The sequence below is a fragment of the Vanellus vanellus genome (genome assembly GCF_965231255.1).
Source record: "Vanellus vanellus genome assembly, chromosome: 5".
NCBI classification, from domain to species: Eukaryota; Metazoa; Chordata; class Aves; order Charadriiformes; family Charadriidae; genus Vanellus; species Vanellus vanellus.
Window position 1 is genome coordinate 39189427 of NC_138910.1, and position 13900 is coordinate 39203326.

Genomic DNA, 13900 nt, shown 5'->3' on the forward strand with positions numbered 1-13900 from the left:
CTTCCTCTGTCCAGAGGAAGAAAAAAAATACTGGAATAAAATTGTCCTAAGGAAATAAGGCAGTACATCTATATTTTTCCTAATTACACGTTTTGTTATAGCCATGGGACTGTTTTTAAATTGATAATTTAGTACCATAACGAATAAGTTTGTTCATAAAGAAGTTAAGTCGAATGCAAGACTTAAGAGTTCTGTTCTGTAATATTTATAATCTAATACGTTCAAATGTCTTGATTTTAATTAAGATTTTGATAGTCATGTGGCCTTTTGTGGAAAAAGTATGCCTGTTTTCAAGACTGACTCTTGAAAAACTGAAGTTTAAGAAATAACCTGGTTTGTGTCTTTAATCTTTCTAAGTACAAAGCAATGGTATTTCCTTGTTTACCTTGGATCCCTGTCAGTTCTCCACTATCTGAGGTGTTACAGAACTAGGCCTAGAAAATAGGTAATCTCTGACAAACAGCTAATGAGTGCGGTATCTCTGCAAGAAGCTACTTCTGACGCAGTCAGATGAGATTTAATCGTGAACCTTTTAGCCTCGGTAGTTTCCGTGGAGCCCTTACATGATTTCGCTGTGCTGGCTGGCACGCAAATGCCTGAGATGATGCGTTTTTTAACTACCCTTCCTGCAAGAACGTGGAGCAAGCTCAGAACCAAAACTGGGAACTGGGAACTCATCCATGTATTGGTTGTGTTCTGGAGTGGTTTTGAAGGGTTTTTGGGTGGGCGTGGGAGGGTGTACTTGCTTTGTTCGTGCTTGCTGTATTGCTATTATTTCTGGTTTCAGCTGAGCTACCACAAAGCTATTTAGGGTTCAGCCTGCTTGTGGAAGGCAGAGGACATAAAGCGTAGTCCTCAAGGCAACCCATGTCCATACACTACACAAACCGTAATAACCCTGTCGAACCAAATTTGTTGGGGAAGATGGTAGAGAAGAAATAATTTCTCTGGAGCTGACAACGCCATGTCTGCAACTTAGTAAGTTCAAGTGTTGACATTGTATATTGAGTCATCTCAGGTGGCCTTTTGTGCGTTTCCAGAAGTGTTTGTAATTCCTGGAGCATGAAGCACAGACAGCTGAGCTGGTCCCATATGGAGCCAGTTTGGATCAAATGTCTAATTCGTGGGGGAGGGCTCTGCCTTGTGCAAGAGAGAGCGTGGAAGAAGAATGTCCTGTTGCTGCCCAGAAAACTATTTTTATAATTTAAAAAGATGCATCCATCAGGACGAAAGATTACCATTGAAGACAAGGGCTACTGTTAAACCTTTTTTGCTGTAGCAATTCGTTTTCTAGATAGGAAAAGGAATTGGTAGCCAAATTTGACACTTGGAGTACACTAGTTTTGATGTGCTGGAGAATGGCATTCTCCCCAGAAAATGTTCCAATGAGGCCAGTGATTTGAGGAAAGATATGAGCCATCTTCAGCAGGTCATCGTGGGCTTGTGTGACTTCAGAGCTTATTCATTCCAGATTCAAGAATTCTCGCCCATAAGTAATTATGCCTTGCCTCTAAATGTGTGTTTTTTTCCAAAAGTTTCCCTGGTCCTGGGATTCAGCATTGTGATTCATACTAAAAAGTGAACTCTCGTGACTTACCAGTAACTATTATAAATTCTGTAAGGTCGAGTATGTCTGAACTAATGCTGTACCATTTATTTTTTTTTTTTGGTGAATCGCTCTGTCAAGCTGAACCAAACTGCAAGCTTGGTTTATAGGTGTAGTCAATTATCCTGTTGAATTAATGAGAGGTTTTTTTATACATAGGCTTCAAATTGTGTTCATATTCAAATTTAAGCATCTTTTAACTCCATAATACACTTTGGATACTCTGGAAGTAATTTATTGGAGTTGTATTCCCTACTAAGCTTGGCTGGCAAATTAAGGACTGAATGAATACAGGGAAATGGCTTTCATTTCAATCCTTGTGGCTAGCCCTGAAACACTGACACGGCCGGCTGTGCAAAGCAAGGTAATTTAAATACAGCTACCCCCATTTGATTGGGTTTCGTGGATGAGGACCACCGTTTTCAGTGTTGTCAAATAACCAGTTTTCAAAAATGCTAAAGTTCTGTCTATTTTTTTTTTCTTTAAGTACACTTTTTTTTTTGGAATAATTTTCATGATAAAGGTAAATCTTGCCCTGAAATGACAAGTTTTTGTACTTGAATTGACCACTCCTTGGATGCTTTTGCTATTTGTCATGTTATAAAGTCTGTAAATATTTGTGCTAACACATAAAAAAAATGGAAATGGCCCCCTGACCTGTGTCCAAAACCACATGTAGTTTGCTATTAGTCATGCTGTTTCTAGTACTACTGGGTCAAACCGACCTTCTCCCTGGATATAGTGTCAGGGTGTCTTATGTAATCCAGTAATAGAAAACGTCGGTATAAAAATCGGAGTGAAAAGCATATGTTGAGCTTGGCGTGAAGCAAAGGGACTTGAATAGTTTCTTGTGTAGACTTTTGGGCTCTCACCTTGTTCATGATAATAGTAATCTTAAAGTGCCTTGTCACAAATAACGAAGGTAAATAATAAAGAGTGACGCCTGTGTGAGTCCAGATGCAAAGCTATTACAGCCAAATGTTTATACCCCTGATGCCAGTAAATCCAGTTAATTGTCCATTAACAACAACATAATTTCATATCTTGTCAGTACTCGCTTCAGGTTGCGACTGGAAGATGGGGACGGTGTTATCGCAGGTTACCTGAAAACTCTTCTGCTTTTTTTGCCCTCCCTGTCCTTGTCTTTAGCCTTTGAGTTTGGCTAAATTTGAGGTAAACTTGGTGGGCGCCCAGTGCAGAGAACAGAAGACTTGCATTTGGCAAGAGCAGTATTATTTCTAAATGCAAATTGAACGATAATCTTTTTAATAATAGCAAGGACAAAATAGCAATGAAACCATTCCTTGGATAGGCACACAAGGGAAAGAGAGAAGTAAAACTAAGGACGCCCTGTAACTTAATCACTAACTACGGTGATGCAAAAGAGGAGTGAAAAGGGAGGTAAGAGGGTAGTTGAAAGTAGTGATCACAGAGTGCTCAGAGAAGTTGGGAAAGTCACGGCTCAGAGTCCTTTTTGTAGACTCAGAGTCCTTTTTGTAGCTCTCAAGTTTTATCTGACACTTCATGGATTAAATCTAGGTTGTATCTCACAGCCGTCAGAATTGCATTTAAAAATTTCAACTGAGGTGTAATCTGTTTTCCACTCTGTACCTGAAGCCAACTTGTCCAGCTTTAGGGTTATTTATAAATAAAGGATGCTTGAAACTGTAAAAGTTTGAGGCATCTTAGTATGAGCATGTGTTTGCCAAGACCGAGTCAGCAGAACGGGATGGGAACATCTCTCTTGTGCCTCTTACAGTGAGATACTAAAGATGGTCTGTGCTGTTTGCATTTAGTTCCATTTATGTCTTTAAAGTGGGAAATGTCAGGAGTGGTGTTTAGTGTTACAATGAGATCAGGTAAGTGAAAGAGTTCATCTCAGCAGTTTATTATTTTGGGTAACAAAACACTTCAAAGGGCTGAAAAGCAGCTGAGGAAATGGGCTGAGCCTGTGACGCTTGCTTTAGAGGGAACTTTATTAGGGAAATAATTACACTGCTATTTTCATAACAACTTTTGTTTGAAGGCCAAGAAAGTATGCGAACTTTTATGTAGTAAAAGCTCAGAGGGAAACCATAGCAGCGAGTAATAATGCCTTTGAATTTTATCATATAAGACTAATTGCTTGCTGGCTAATCCATGGTGGCACAGGTGCCGGTTGAAGGTGGGCGCAATCATTTGCTAAGGGGGGTGTGTGGAATCAGAGTTCGTTTGGGTTTAAATATGTCTCAAATTCCCAGTTACTGACGGAAGATCCGAGCAGCGGGTAAGAGAAGTTGCGCGTCAGTGTTGTGATGTTGCAGGTAGGTGATGGGGACGGAGAACAGCGAGTAAGGACACAGCCTCTGGCGTAATGTTGAGGTGCCTGGACCTCACTTTCTAGGTGACCCTCATGTGAAGGGGGAGGATGAAATTAAAACCAGTGGAAACCCCTGAGGACCATTTTAAAACGACCATTTTAAAACCACCATATGCGTTGTTTGAATCAAAGCGGGACGGGGCTGCGGGAGCGTGGGTGGGTTGCAGAAGCGTTGGAGCTGAGATGCGATGCAGGTGAAGGCCCCGCTGCCTTCTCCCTAAGGAAGGCTACCAATAAAAAAAAAAATAAAATCCCATGGTATTGGAAAATATATTTGCATTCTAATGATTCCAGCGTGGTGACTGACAGCCCTGCGAACAGAGGACGGGCTCATTGGGTATTTAATTAGTCCTTAGTGAGCAGTTAAAACACGCAAACTTTTCTAAGCCACAGAATGTTGATCAAGTTTATTCCTGTCCAGTTAAACTGGCAAATATTTGTGCGTATGCTTGTGAGCTATGCAGCTAAAAAAGGATTTGTGTTTCCAATTTTAGTAAGCAAGGCTGTGGCTTTGGGGAGAGGAAGAAAGCGGCATTGTTGTATGAACAGTCTATAAATGTGGAGGCAAAAAAAAAAAAAAAAAAAAATCCCCCAAACCCCTAGCCTGGGAAAAGCTTGTTGGGAGGTTACTTTTATGGATCTTATGAAAGAAATGTTAGGGGAGGGACAGAGAAATGGCTGCACTTAAAACCTATAAATATTTTCTGGAAAAATGCTGCGAGCTTTTTCCCTTGGTATTAGTTGAGCTATGGAAGTTTGTTGAGTAGAGGAGTAAAGCAACTTTAAAACATTTAGATATCAACACTCTCACCCCATTGTTTAACTTTTTTTTTCTTTTTTTTAGTTAAAAAAGCATTCTTGGTGTCATCGGGGAACTAGGGGATGATAAACATGTTAATTTCCTGGGCATGCTTTTTATTCTGTTGCAACTAAAGTGTGGAGGGGATTAAGAACTATAATCTGAAATTCCCAAAGTTCTGAAAATATGCCACAAATCACTTTTTTTTGGGGGGGGGAAATGGAGGGAGGAAGAGCTTTAGCATGACTTGGTGCAGACTTTGAAGTGACTGTAAATCACTGAACATACTGAACGCTGTGGACTGCTGCAAAGGGCTAAAAGATCCAGCAAGCAAGGAAAGGGTTCTGCAGAAAAATAAGATTTTTTTTGGTTTTTTTTTTAAGAGACTGGGCACTTGAGGCTAGGCTCTGGCTTATGTTATTGTGGAATGGCCTCACACTTAAAAAACATGGTGGTGTTTGTGCTCATCCTTAACTTTGTGAATCTTTCTATATCTATGTTTAATTCTATTTTACTGTCTCTCACAGAAGTAAAAATAAAGTGGCAAAACGTGAACACCCTCGCGAAGTCACAGCAGCGGCTGCATCCTCAGCAACTCTGCCCAATTTTTAAGGCTTTGCAGTAGATCGGAAACGGGACAAGAAACTGAGTTGTGAAGTTAAAAAATAAGCATCGAGGAGGTACTCGACTGGAAAGCCTCGTCAGCTGTGTGTGCCTAATCCTGTGAGGGGTCTGATGGAGCTGGGGTGCAGTGGGGGCGCGCACGTAAGGCAACTGGGAATCTTAACCTGGAAGAGTTAAAAACTGTGCTTTGGTTGACTTCTTAAAATGAATATTTTTTTTTTTTTTTAAATGGGATTGCATTTCACAGTTTTCGCTTTTCTAGAGCATCTGCTGTTTGTGTGGCTCACAGGTGTGTTAGGAAAAGGTGAAGTTTCTTTTCCGAAGCTTGCTGAGGTTCCCACACAGAGCCCTTTGTCATCCCACCACTAACGGCTAAAAACATGAGTAAAATACACAAGAGCTGCGTTGGCTTCCATTTATAGGTAATACTGGATCCTAGGGCATGTCAACCCCAATCGCCTCCCGCTGAAATCAGCGGTGAGTCTGAGTTTCAGCACCTGGCGATATTAGGCTGTTACTGTAAAACTCGACTGTTTGTGCAGGGCTTATTTTTAGGCACGGGTGTGATTTGGTACTTAATGCTGCCGGGCGCTGCTAATAAATCTGGGTAAGTGGGAGCAGAGGCAGGCTCGGGCCGTGCAACCGGAGAGGCTGTAAATCTGAAATAGTAAATTTATGGTTTAACAAAATTAAATTCTGAGTGGTTATGGCCTTTAGGCTTGGCATCTCAAATTATTTCTGCAGGGGCCGGACTAGAAATGCTGCGTAATGTATACGGTATTATAGAGCCTTGCAGGGTTGTGTTGTTTTTTTGGGGTTTTTTTTTTGCCTTAAATGCTCCATCTGGAGGCGATTATAACTCAGAGAGGGTTCAGTGGATTCTGTTGTGTCTCTAGTATGGCCCGCAGGGGGAGGGAAGGATGTATTTTTCATTATCTGCATGGTCATCATAATAGCCTATAGCAATTTGCTGCGTTAGAATAACGAACTGAATGCATATTTAAATTGAACGTCTGTACATAACACTACCGCAGAGGCTATCTCGCATTCACAAATACTTTTTTTTTTTTTTTTTAAACAATTGCTCAAGTAAAATTGTATGTCGGGAAGCAAAGCAGCTGAGCATCCTCCCCGGTGTCCCCTCCAGTGCAGCAGCAGGTCCCCACCACCTCCGCAAGAACTGCCTTCAGGACACTAATTACATATCAATCGGTACAGTTAAGTACTGTACTTCATCTTTGCACTGGAGAATTGCTGTTTCAAGACAGACCCGATGAGGAACGGTGGAATTAAATGAAAATGGAGCTGCTTTGCTTTGAAATGCGGGCAAATGCTTTCCCAGTCTTAAGTCCACCAGCTCCGAGTTCTGCCCAACCAACTGCCCCTTGGGGGTGTGAGCAGCTCAGCTCCCTTTTGCTGTTTTCTTAATATTTGCCACAATGTAAATTGATTTGTAAATATTTAGACAAACATGGTAGTCTTGCAGCACTCACAGTACTGTTACCTGAAGGGGGACCTTGGTGGAACTGAGGACAAAGTTTCTGTTCTCAACGCCTCTGAAAAACAGGTTCTCCTCACATTTTCTTAGTTTTAAGTACCTGCCTGAGGCTTTTGCCTTATTTTCCTATACTTTTGATGATAAACTTGCATGACTGTGAAAACATCCAAGTATCTTCCTGTGGATTCTTCACTGGGAACAGAGAGCTGGATGTATGGTGACACATCAGAAAAAGTGCTTTTGCTGTTCTGTATTTTGAAACATGAAAACGTTCTGAATGTGATCACAGGCTTTAGGCAATTTACTTGCAAAGAAGATAGATTTGCAGTGGACATGACGTTTAGATGATTTTAAAGATTTGGAACAATAAAAAGCTCTCTGGCATTGACTTTGAATTTTGTGCAATGGTCACAAATTTGAGCAGCAATAGATTAGAAAGTATTTGTTGCCTCTGAATATAAGATGTGTGCTCCCAAAGGAAAAGATGGAAGTTCCATCCATGACTTTACTCAAATGTGCACTTAATGTGTGCTAAACCAAGGGATGGGGAAAGTTGTGGACGTCATAATCCCAGCTAAACAAGACACAGGAGCATTTCTCTTTCCCCTGGGATCTCTCGTGCTCCGATTTGCACAATCCATCCACTATTGGGCTTAAAATGAGCTGGGAGGACGGTCGGAGGGGGATTGCAAAGACGCGTCGGGAGGTTCGGCTTTTCGTCTTCTGCTGTAAGTCCGCCTTCAGCGTGGCTGGGTGCTTGGAGAAGCACGTGCCGCTTGCAATAAACCCGGCTGTGCTTTTCGGCAGGAACGCTGATGCAAGTTACAATGTCCAGGTGGAAAATCGGCATTGCAGGTGTCGAGAAGCTGTCAGCTCTGACACAGCCGCAAAAATCTGGGCAGGTCCCAAGCAGCAAAGAAATTCACCCTGCAAAATGAGACTTCTACGAGAGATGTATATGAACGTGTGTCTGTGTCCATAGACTGAAAACCTACAATAGGCAATATTAAAGAGAATTGCCGTTGGCATCGTTTTGTCTTTGAAATGCGTGTTAGTTGGGCTTCTTGGTGTTTAAAGATAAAGCGGCATATCTTCCGAGCTGTACTGTTAATTTTACCAGTAACGTAGGATGCAGAGCACTGGGCGAATAGTTCTGGGTTTTTTTGCTGGGACTTCAAGAAGGCAAGAAATGTGAGCAAATACTAACATGAAAAATTTGATTCTAAAAGGCACGCAGACCCCGAGGGCATGGGGCAGTTAATAACGAGCTATCTAATGAAAACAGCCCCCAAAATTAGGAGTCTGAAAGAGGCTGCGTTAAAAGAACCTTTTCTTCTTCCTTGCTGCTTCCAAGTCATCCATGTAGAGGCTTGAAAGATGATTAAAATAAGTTAATAGTCCCTTGTGTTTTGTCTACCTGAGGGAGCTGAAACAAGACCCTGGCTGGAACAGGAAATGTACAATAAATCCCATTTTTATGACTCTCTAAGTCAATGATTTTATGGTTTTAGTAACAGACATGTAAGAAGTATTTTAGGGTTTTGGTGTTGGTGAGTTTCTTGGTTGTTTTTGGTTTGTGCTTTTGTGTTTGTTTTTTTAAGGCAGTGTACATAAGCAAATTGCATGTAATCCTGAGATTGCTATAGAAAGGTTCAGGAAAGCGAAAACCTGTTCTGAAGAAGTGTTTTTATCTCAGCTAGTTTTCTTCTTAGGTACAACCTGAATAGATACGGTCATGCTTGCCTTTTTTTTTCAGTTGGAATGGGCAGGAGCAGACCATAAAACACAGCAGCTGGTTTATCAACAGCAGCCCACTGGGCACGTGGGCAGCCTGAACCAGTGAGGCGATGGGAAGCCCACTAAGCGTAGGATGAGCTTGCGTCTTCTCCAAACGCTGTCGCAGGCTGCTGGTCTGAAGGGTCTGGCTGAACAAGCAAATTTAAAGGGAAAAGGTGACTTATAGTAACATCACCTAGGGCTTACATCCTAACGCACACTGTTCCCTGTGGTGCCAAGGGGGTTTATGGTATCTAAAATATAAATGTGCCATGCAACATGGGCCCTTCACCAGGGCAGGTGAAGGAAAAATGACACACTTGCTCTGCTTTTCTTCCTGATCTTTGTTCTAATTTTCCCTCTCTGAATTTCACCTCTTCCTTGTTCCTTTCAGACACGTACTCATTTCTCAACAGGTTGTAACAGACTGTGGAGTCATACGCATCCACAGTGTCTACTTAATATCATTCCTCTCAGAAATTAAATACAGATTTGTTGAGCTCTGCCCCAAGGCAGGGTAGATGCTACCTGGGTTGAGCTGGGCGCGCGTCCTCCTCTGGCCTATAAGCACCCCCTGCCTCATAGAGGTAAGCTGCTGGGATGTCTATATGGGGATGTTTCATAGACCTAAAGGGACAGTGTAGCACTTGAGGAGAGAGCTGATGCTAACGAATGCACTCAGGATTGCCTTGGCTAACACCCGTTCGTCTTGGCCAAACCCGTATGCGGTTTTTACTGTTGCAAAGAAGGCTTCGAATTTCACTTTTATTTTTAATCAGGTAATATTTCTATTCACTAATGTAGTGCTTCCATCTTAAACTTAAAATACACACAATTCTGTGTTTTAAGCCATGAAGTTTTGCTAATGTACCATTCTAACAGCTGAGCTGGACATCAGAGCATCTCAGAAAGCCAGCTCTTGCTTCTTAAGCCTGTTGCTGTTTATCTAACTCCCAAGAGAAAAAAAACAAGCGGGGGGGGCGGGGGGTGGGGAGGAATACACACTATGTAAGGAAAAAAAACAACAAAGGAATAAATTAATGCCAGCCGTCTGGAAACAGTTCCTTACTCGGCTTCCTTCTGGGGAAGGGGGCAAGAACAAAGCCCTCAATCCCTTTTCCTGTTCTCTGCAGCCCTCCTCGTGCTGCCACATTTCTGTACCCAAATCCAGTCACTCAGCCATCCCCGGGGCTGTGAGGGTTATCCGGCCGCCTCCCGCTGAAATCCATCCTCCCGCCACCGCAAGGCCACCGAGTTGTAGTTTTGTTTTTAATGGGGTTATAGATGAGTAACTGAGGGCAGTTTGGCCCTGGGCTGCGTTTTGCATTGTTGTGGGTTACTGTGATTCTAGCAGGGTGTAATAACAATAATAAACTTTTTTTTTTTCTGTAATTTTCGTATGAGCTACTCCAGGGCCAAATCCTCTCCTTAGGCCTCAGCCCCACCGAGGACTTGTTTATTCTAGGAAATGACTTTGCGTGATACTATGGGCTGTGGTATTATCCTTTAAATTTCTAGGTCTGTACCAAACCCTCAAAGCCCACCAGGACACTCGTCGGCAGGCAGCGCTGATCCCACACCGCTGCCTGGGCATGCTTTTATTAAGAAATTCCTGCAAGTCATACACGACACTGAGCTGATGTAATGATAATACAATAATTTGACTAACCCCTTTTGGAGTTGTACAAGATTAGGAGTCTGATTACTGTCACCACCCACCCCTGAAGGTTTAACATTGCCCTTGTTGATGCAAGCTGCAGAAAGAGATGTTTTTTTCCTAAATCTTAAGAAGGTGGCGGGAGGGAAGGGGATGAAATTCCCAGCAGCGGTGTGGTGTCACCCAAAGTGAAAGGGATTTTCCTGCCGAAGCTTTTTGACCGTATATGAGCTTTGGGTGAAAATCCGTGCATCGTTTGTGCGGTCATCTGGAAAACGTGCACCCTCGGGGCCGCGCGTTGCAAGCACAGGCAGCCCGGGGAGGGGTGAGCAAATCTCTCCCCCTCTCCCAGTGCAGTTCTCCCTCTGCAAAACGGGGGTGGTGGTTTTGACCTCTCTTACGCAGCGTTTCAAGACTGGTGGCAAATTCTAGATACGGCAGCACACGCTTTGCTCGGCTAACTTAAGAACTTCATATCCCTCATTTTTAGTATGTATGCGTATTTTAGTTTCAATTAGCAGTTTCAGCGTTTTGCAGCAACTGCATGTGAAGACAGAGAGCAGGTTGTTGTTTTGCTCTTTTCCTCCAGCCATTTTATTTTCCTTCTAGCGTAACCCCTTCATGTGCAGGGCAAAGCACTGTGACTGCACTTGCATAGCATGAAACCCCAGCCCTCCTCTTTGCTGTCTCTTTTCCTCCTTTAGCAGCCTCCCCATCTGTTTGAAAAGGTGTCGGGAGTGGCTACAGTGCTTCTGTGTAACAGAAAATAACTCAACAGACATCACGTTTTAGATATTTGGTAAAAATTAACGATGTTTCATGTTGGTAACTAGATTGCCTTTGCTAAGTTTCAGCCAAACCTGAGGTTTTTTTGCCACCGGGCATAAGCTGATTTATACTGGAAACCCGAAGAGGTCATTAAGAGCCCCGTTGGCCAGCAGCCCACCCTGCATCCCGCTGGCAGCTGGTCCTCGCCGGGCGCTGGCACCGGCTGCCTCCCCCCATGCAACAGCACGAGGGACTGCAGTGGAGTGGGGCGGTGGGTGATGCTCTGCCAACTAAATGCATAGGAGGTACCTTCACATCGACCCTGGAAGATCAAAAGCCAGATCTCGTGGGAATGTATGTTAGTGCTTGTGAGTCTCTGTGGCTGTCAGCGTTTGCTGTACTGAGAAAGTATTTGCAGTATTTGTACTGTTTAAAAAAAAAAAAAAGCACAAGGTCATCTCCTGTAGATCATGACTTGGGGTAAAAATTAAACTTATTTGATTGATAGCCTAATAGCACACATAGGAATATTCACTGTATCAATGCCTCTTCCTGCAAAGCATAGGAAATGTTTTTAAAGCTGTTCTGTGTAATTATCAGTTCTAGAACAGATCGGAGGTGATCTGAAAAATTATTCCCAGAAATAAAATACAGAGATGAGAAAATTTCACATTGAAGGGGAAAAATGTAAACTAGAGTTTATTCATGTCACTGGCTCCTTTGCATCGCTCTGGCCCCTCTTGCTCAACTCAGATACCCTGGGATGTGCCACTCCTGCATCCATCATCGCTGCCAGGTTAGGTCCCGCAGAGAAAGCCAGCATGTTCAGTTCCTAGCCAGCTGGGTAAGGTTTTTATTACACTGCATATTTTTTAAACACATATTTTACACTACAAGAGGAAATTCAAGCCTCAGACCTTGCTGTGACTAAATCTGAGGAGCTGAGAGGGTGAGCCAAACCAGATCTCTTTTTAATTCTCCCTGCAGAGGAGCAAGCTCGCCTTTGCCTCCCCTCATGGCTGTTTCGCAAGCTCGGGTGCGGGCTCCGGGGCAGGGGCTGAGGCTGTCATGCACACACATGTATGGACGTTTCTACTCGTCTCTGAGCCCCCAAGTTTCTCCTGGGAGTGCAGGGAAACAATTCAGTCCTTGAACTTAGCACCTGCCTGTGGAGATGGACAAGTAAAAGCCCAAATACTTGTGTAGAGATGCTGAAACATGCACAGGGTACCTCAACTCCACTGGCCTTATTACAACTCCCTGTTTGCTTGACATGTGCCTTTGCTGGAGCCAACAGGACTTCTGCAGCCAAGTTAAAAGGATCAAGGTTTGATCTGCAGTGATAAAGTTAAAAAACACAAAAAAGCCATTCCAGCTTAGGACTCTGCGTTTCTGAGTCTGTATCCATGGTTGCCCTCACAGCCCATGCACGTTTGTGGTCCGGTTTCTGAGCATGAGCTTCTGTGAGGTGTGTTTCTACACACGGGTTTGATTTAATGGCAGAAACTGAAATAATAAACCAGCTAAAGCCACAGTAAAACTAAACCAAGCACATGATCAAACAGTTGCTTGGTAAACCTTTATAAATAGGAAGAATTTATTCAGTTAATAAATGTTAGTTCATTTATATCAACGCTCTTTCCAGACCAAGTTGGGCTACCCTTTGTTGTGCCATTGCTCTGCAACCTGCTTAAACATCTACAACTAACTGAAAGGAGGTTGTAGTGAGGTGGGGGCTGGTCTCTTCTCCCAAGTAACAGGCAACAGAACAAGAGGAAACGACCTCAAGTTGCGCCAGGGGAGGTTTAGATTGGATAGTGGGAAAAATTTCTTCACCAAAAGGTTTATCAAACATCGGACCAAGCTGCCCAGGGAAGTGGTGGAATCGGTGTTCCTGGAGGTATTTAAAAGACAGGTAGAAGTGGTGCCTGGGCACATGGTTTAGTGGTGGTTTTGGCACTGTTAGGTTGATGGTTGGACTTGATCTTCAAGGTCCCTTCCATTGTAGACAATCTATGAATAACTGGCCTTTTTTTTTTTTTTTTACCTTCTGAAAAGCAAGCATGAATCTGCCTCTTCTTCAAGCCTCTTAACACTGTTGCAGGAACTCCTCTAAAAATGGTCACCCATCAACATTACAAGGTAACTTCTAACATGTTCTTCTCCATGCGCACCCCTTTCTCAAGCGTTGCACTGTGTGGAGCAGCATGTATAAAAAGAGGCATTTCCCAAGTAATATGTGACTGTATCTCTGGGCACTTGATCTGAAATCATGGAATGGTTTAGGTTGTAAGGTACCTTGAGGATCATCGAGTTCCAACCCCCCTGCCATGGGCAGGGACACCTCCCACTGGACCAGGTTGCTCAAAGCCCCCTCCAGCCTGGCCTTGAACACCTCCAGGGATGGAGCTTCCACAACTTCTCTGGGCAACCTTGGATCATGAAAGTGAAAAATTTCTTCCAAATATCTACTCTAAATCTACCTTCTTCCAGTTTGGAGCCATTCCCCCTCATCCTATCACTACACTCCCTGATAAAGAACCCTTCCGCAGCTCTCCTGTAGGCCTCCTTTAGGTACTGGAAGGCCACAATAAGGTCCCCCTGGAGCCTTCTCTTCTCCAGGATGAACAACCCCAACCCTCTCAGCCTGTCATGCCGCTGTGTCTGTGTTCACAGCAGGGTTGTTCATTTCTTCCCCAAGAAAACTGGTCACCTTTCCGAGAGGGGAGAAAGAATTTCTTTCTTGGGTTGTTTTGGGGTGGTGGTTGTTTGTTGTTTTGTTTTGTTTTGTTTTACCTAAAAAAAAAAAAAAG